The sequence below is a fragment of the Orbicella franksi genome, chromosome 4 (genome assembly GCF_964199315.1).
Source record: "Orbicella franksi chromosome 4, jaOrbFran1.1, whole genome shotgun sequence".
Classification (NCBI taxonomy): domain Eukaryota; kingdom Metazoa; phylum Cnidaria; class Anthozoa; order Scleractinia; family Merulinidae; genus Orbicella; species Orbicella franksi.
Window position 1 is genome coordinate 15,436,285 of NC_138148.1, and position 7,008 is coordinate 15,443,292.

Consider the following 7,008-nt stretch of genomic DNA (forward strand, 5'->3'; position numbering starts at 1 on the left):
GTTACTTCATTAGAATTCAATAGTTATAAGTGTTCACATGTCATAATTTCAATTGAAAGATAATTACATTGACAACCGCATTTGTGACAGGAAAAAAGGGGAAGAGATGAGAAAGGCAGCTGTCGAAAGATTAGCAAGTTAATATTTGGAGTAGATTATTGTAGTTTGTAGATAGCAGAGTTGCTGTGTTGGTGTTAGTCCTGTTATTATGGAAGAAGTTCAGATACCTACTCAAGAGGTGTAAAAGGACTTGCAGGATGTGTATAACTCTTGATATTTTTGTAAGCCACTCACTCCAGTAATGACCTCTGATCCATGAATTTCCTTTATTTTAGAATGCCATAGTGAGAAGTCAGTCAGTGAGTCTGATTCTTCAGATTCTGCTGGAAGTGATAGTGAGCGGAGCACAGCTACAAAAGGTATTTTAAGTAGGAACAAAGATTAATGGAATGCATCTAAGGCAAAATCAGAGCCATTAATTTTTCAAACAGGCACTGTAAAAACAAACCTACAGGTATGAGTTTCTAAATGAAGTGTATGCAAGACTTGAATTGGTCATTTAGCTTAGCACTCTTTGTGACCTTTGTTCTTTATTAAAGTCTATAAGGTTACTCCCTTTGTACTTATAAGACAGCCAAAAAGGTTTATAAAATAGGAGTCTACAGGAACAAACTGCCTTAATCAATTGGCATGCATGTCTGTGCCAAATAATTAGTCATTCCAGGGCTAGTAAGTCATATGAGGTTATGTATGTTGGGGTTCAATTTTATCCTTGGTTGAAGTATTATTTTATTTGTTTTTGGATAACCAAGGATTACAAAGAACTATAACACATCCATATGAAGTTTCCACCTGAGCATATCCTCATGTTAATTTGGGTGGCTAATATAATTATCACTTATGCATAAAAATATTTTGTTTTCACTGATCGTTGCTAAAATTAAATTATGTAGGTCGTCCAAAAAAGAAGACCAAGCGTCGCTGTAGCAAGTTGTCTGCAATGGAGATGTTGGCTGATAAATATTCCCAAAAGGCAGAATTTAAAAAGGAAGAACTTGATGTAAGGAGAATGGAACTTGAATTTGCCAAAGAGAAGTATGCTGCAGAAGCAGAAGAAAGAAGAGCTAGAATGGAGTTGGAAATTGAAGAAAGAAGGGCTCTGCTGTCCCTTTTAAAAGATCGTTGTTGAACCATTGAGCTGCTGATTTTCAGAAAATGTTTTCTCAACAGTCATGTTGATCTTGGTTCTGTTTCTTCATTGTTTAAAAAAAAAAACTTTTTTTTTGGATTTTACACAACCATTTCTAACATTATTCAATTTACACAGAGATGTCATAGCCAGGGTCATAAGTTAAAGTTTTATTGATGTTACATGTGCCTTGCTCGATTTGCTCTGAGCATAGTTCTATTAAAAATACACCAATTTGTTTCCTTAAATATCTTTTGTATTTTACACTGTAGTGTGAAAGTTATGCACTAGTACCAGAATCACCATCTCTTGAAAGATATCTTTTAAACCACTAGACTAGTTGTTTGAAAGATATCTTTCAAGAGATGGTGGTTCTAAGTTAAAGTAGGTGCTTGTTTGGGACCCATACAGGCATGTATGGCAGTTCACCAAGATAGAAGCGACTAAATAGTACTTTCCAACTGGCTGAAGCAAAACTCTCAGGTTTTTTTTGAAATCCAAGGAGGCAAAGTTTTGGCATATTTTGTTAAAGCTCCATTCAACACATATTCTTGCTTTGCTCATTTGAGTGTTGAACAACTGCTCATCATTTGTCAATCGGACTCCACGAAATGGTGCTAGAATGTTGCGGGTTAGTTCATATGCAGGGTCACCATATATGACGTAAGGTGTAAAATGGGGTTGACAGGCCTGCACGACTCTCAAGTGCGTGTTTTAGCCTTTTATAGTTTGGCTCTCACAAGTATATCTTTGAGCGAATGCCCTCTTGTATGAAACGAGGGGCGGATCCTTGTAGATTTCGCTCAGTAATGGTTGTTATTCTATTAAATGCCATTTTTTCATTAGGATTTGTTTTAGGTTTGGCACTGATGGTTGATAGTGTGTGACAAAAGGCAAGATTCGTTTGTTTTCCCTCTGTTTTGGTTGGAGGGCTAGTTTCCTCTCCAAAGTTCACTTCAGAGAGGGTTGCTTGAATAAGATTCTCTGGGTAACCTCTCTCAATAAGGTGTGACTTGAAGGTTTTGATTTTCTCTTCAAATATTTTCTTAGAAGAGTTCGTTCTGAGAGGTCTTAAAGCCTCTCCTTTGATGAAACCTTTTTTAACTCCCGGTGGGTGGGATGAAGTAAAGTGTATATATTGGAACGTTTCAGTAGGCTTGAAGTGGGTACGCACATCAAGAACTGAGTCTTTTTTGAATCTTTCGCCTTTAGAAATGTTCGTATCCAGGAATGTTGTTTCCGTTTCAGAAACCTCAGCCGTGAATTTTATTGTCGGGTGGTGGTTGTTTGCTTGTTCAGTGAACTGTAATATTTCATCCCTGTTTATAGTCCAGAGTGAAAATTTGTCGTCTATATATCGTTTCCAGACGAGCAGTTGAAATGCGCTTTGGCTTAGGATTTCTGTTTCTACCTTACTCATGAAGATGTTAGCAAATGCTACTGCCATCTTTGTGCCCATGGCTGTGCCATGTATTTGGAGGTAGTTTTTTCCAGCGAACTGGAATGAGTTTTCCTGTAGAATTAGCCTTAGCGATTGCTCTAGTAGTGGTGTTGGGATAGGAGGTTTGTTTACGTAGAATGTTTCGTATGCTCTGCATACTGTTTGGATTCCCTCTTGTGGTATGTTCGTATAGAGGCTCGTTACGTCCATTGAAACAAGTATAACGTCCGCTGGGACTTTCGTTTTTTCTATGAAATTAATGAAGTCTGTTGAATCTTTGAGATAAGACTTCTGTTGTTTTGCAATAGGCTGAAGTAGTTTGTCAACAAATGATGATAATTTCTGTGTTGGGCCTTCACACCCTGATATTATTGGTCTACCAACCGGGGTCGGTTTGGGTATTTTAGTAAGGGTGTAGAATTCTGGAATCCGAGGCGGTTTTGGCGTTTCACAAAGCCATTTTTTAGTGATTTCTACGGTAGAGCTCGTTGATGAGTTGTTCAACCCTATGTTGTGTATAAATTACCATGGGTGTTTCAAGAGGCCTGTAGTGGTTTATGTTGTCTAGGTGGATTTGACCTTCTTGTTTTTCGTCTTCTGTATTCATCACAACAGTGGTTGTTCCTTTGTCTGCCTTTTTAATATTAATTCTGCTGTCACGCTTTAAGGCTTTGAGAGCCGCGCGTTCCGCAGGTGATAGATTATTTTTAGGCTTTGTGAGTTTTAAGTCTGCAAGTTCACTCTTCACCTCTTCTAGGTAGCTTTCAAGGGCAACTGATTGTTGTATTGGTGGTTCCCATGTAGATTTTACATGGAAAGGATGTGGTTCATTGTTTTGCCCGTGAAATATGTACATGAGGCGCATTCTTCTTACGTACTGATCGAAGTCACGCAAGATTTGACGCTTTATTTGTGTTTGTTTTGTCACGGGTGTTGGGATAAATTTGAGCCCTTTTGCCAGCAAATTGATCTGGTCATTTGAGAGTCCTTTGTTTGAGAGGTTTTTTATGTTTTTGGTTCGCCTCTATTTGTATGTGTGATTGTTTCTTTTGTTTGATCTTTCTGCGCTCTTTGTGCTTTTTGTTCGTTAGATTACTTTTTGCATTCCTTCCTCTTGTGTTTTTTGCATTATTTTTGGCCCCTGTGTTGTAGTGGGAGTCAGAGAATACACATTTGTACTTTTGAACTTGTTTATTCTCAATGTCTCCTAATTTTTCCATCATTTTGCTGAACTGGGCAATACTAGCCAGGATACTGCCAGCAATTTCTTTAACATTCGTGATTGTTACATCAGTGTTACATGCAGCTGGCGCCGAGCGCGCTGGTTTGTTTTTACAATTCTCATTTTCAGTTGGCGTTTGCACTACTTTTGGTCTCTTTGATTTTTTTAATTCGACCCTAGCACGGTTGATTTCATGGTAGTGAAAACGTGTTAGTGCTCTGACGAATTCTTGCTCAGCGTTCTTTCTGAGACGCTTAATGTCCGTTTTAAATTCATTGTCCGCTCTTATCTGAGCCCTCGCCCTGTATTGTAGGGGTTCTGGGCAAGTTCCTTTGTCTGTGTGCCTTTTCAATGACTTGATGGCTGATTCCGCATGGAAGATTTTGCTTTCTGCTGACTGTGGTGGTTGACTGTGGCGACGTTTCTAGGATTCTTGTTCGTTCTGGGTCACCATATATGACGTAAGGTTCTCCTGTCGGTGTCTGAAGTCTTTCAAGCTTATCAGCAAGACCACTGACCCCAAGCATAAAGGCATCATGCCTTCTTCTCTCCATGGGACCAAACATATGAGCAATAAGGCCATTTGGTGCTTGTACTGACTGAAAGTGAACATGTACTTGTGTTAAAATACATCCTATTCATTAAATCTTTGTAACGCGAAAGGGAAGGGAGGCATGTTCATACAAAATAATAAACTGTAAGGTAATATGCCAATGCAGACAAATTGGTATTCTTGAGGAATGTTCTTTAGGCCACAACCAGACCAAAAGTTTGACAAAAAGTCCAATAACCCATAATTTGAGTTATGAATAGTCAATTTAAACCTATACAATGCTTTGTCAACTCCTAGAAAGTCTCGCACATCCCTGTCACTGGAAGCACCACCAACCCCTACATGGATAAAAAACACTCTCTCCTTAGTAACGAGTTTCACATACTCTGCTGTAGATGCTTCCCAGTAAGGAGCTCTACACTTAAAATTTCTCAACTTTTTCTCTGACAAAAAAGAAGGGACCTGGCATCCTTTCCCTGCATCAAATTGTGACCTCTTAGGGCTGGTTTCCATATTCCATAACTGTCTGGTCGCCTGAGTTGTCTCAAATTGTGTTCAGGTTATTTAAGATAACCATGCACAGAAAAAATGCTGATGAGACACAAGGCTATCCAGACAACAAGGAAGATGGCAATCACCTAGATATAACTGAGGTGTATATGATAGTCCAAAGCCTCGGGGCCCAAACCAAAAACAATCTACATACCTGAAATTTTAAACAGTGTGTTCTCATGTCCACTAAACATAATTCTCTGATTTCATATAGGGCATGCAATAAGCCTTGGTGTCCCATCTATAAACCCCCAGCACTGGTGTAAGGGGGCACCTTTTGCTTCGACTGCCTGAGAGAACAGCTCTGGATCTAGCCAAACTAGGTTTAATGACGTGAGCAAATGATTGAACCGCTCATAGATATCATCCATCACCTACAAAAGAAAAATAAAACAACAATTATTACGTGTTTTATTAATTACAACTGTTAACTCTGCCACCAGTCATTACATTTGCACAGGGTTGCTTGATTTTTGTCTTTGAGTGTGACTACAGTATTGTTTTATTATTTCATTGATTCATTACTTTGTTGAAAATAAGACTGAGTTGAGGATCATCCCTTCTGAACACTGGAACAAGGTCGCACCATCGATTGGGGTACACAAGTCTTTTCAGCAGAATCATGAGGGCTTCCATTCCTGAACACTTGGTTCTTTGTACACATTAATAATATGCTGGTAATTCCAATGCATGTAGCAAGCGTTCCATGTCTTCTTTTTGAAACCTGTGGATGACAATCATATTACCATTCAGGACCCTAGTGGCCATGCATAAAATAAAGGTACAGCTATTTACAAAAGCTTAATACTTTCCTAAACATGGCTTCACACTGTGCATCACTAAGGTCGATCAGGTTTAGCCGTGGAAAGTCCAACTTAACGGTTGAGGGGAACATCGTATCGACGAGAAGCAAATCCAAGTCGTCACCATCGCTACTACTACTAGAGTCATCACGGCTGTTTTCATAGACCATCACCTTAAGAATCTCACTAAACTCGTGTCTAAGAGGTAAATCACATTGGAACTTGAAAACAGTGTTAAATTCTGAAAGCGACCATAATTGTTGTAGCATAAGTTGTAAGTTCAGATGTTACCTGGCACCTGCAGCCGCCGTTTTGAAGTGTTTATAACCCAAAATTCCTTGTGTTTCTTCCAGTTTTGACTTGACGGAACGACCCGTTGCTAAAGTACATTGAGGATTAAACCTCACGGCAAACGTCAAACCTCGAACTGCAGTCTCATGTCAGCTGTAATAACAAAAAACGTGGTGCTAAATGTCTCTGATATCGAGCAAGATCCCGGGTTTGGTGATCCCAAGTTTTTGAAAAAAGAAGATGCTGCGAAGAAAAAGGCATGGACAAACTTTTTAAACCGCTTTCCAAAAGCGGACAAAAGCAGGTTCATTTCACAAATAATGATCGACGAGAAAAAAACATAACCGCCGAGGTGTTTTTCAAAGAAAGCGAAGGCTTGTTTCAAAGCGTCTTCGGCTCAGACAGAAAATATTGGAGCGCGGAAATGAAAGAAGCGCTTCGTTTGGGAGACAGCGGAGGTTTTCCTTACCAGCTGGCACCACTTGGTTCAAAAGTTTCCTTGCCCATCCCTGCGGTACCTTTCGACGGCAAAGCGCCAAGCTTCAAAAAAATATTCGACGACGCAATCCAAGTCTACGTCACGCCTGACCAATATTTCACGACAAAATTCCAAGAAATATTCAAAAAACCAAACTCAGGCACACTTCTGGAACCGAAATGCACGGCAGTGGCACGCGGATTGTGAACAGTACGGGTGGTGTCCAGCTGGAAATCGAGCGGAAAGCCAAAGGCTCAGGCAACATGAAATGCCATGTATTCGTGATCGCTGACTCCCAGTTCAACTTTATGGAAAGACAGCTAGAATCTGTACAGTTTTAATATACATGGACCCAAGCAAGATACCCTTCAACGCTCTCATTGTGGGGCCGACGAATTCAGGCAAATCAAGGTTTGTGGTGGACCAGATCTATGGCCCCTTCTGCGGAAAGTTCAACTACATTGTGCTCATCTGCGCCA

At 39.8% G+C, this 7,008-nt stretch overlaps 1 pseudogene; it reads right to left on the reverse strand.

Moving 5' to 3' along the window:
* Positions 1–3,125: 3,125 nt before the first annotated feature.
* On the reverse strand, positions 3,126–6,050 carry LOC145485551 (uncharacterized; annotated as a pseudogene).
* Positions 6,051–7,008: the final 958 nt, after the last annotated feature.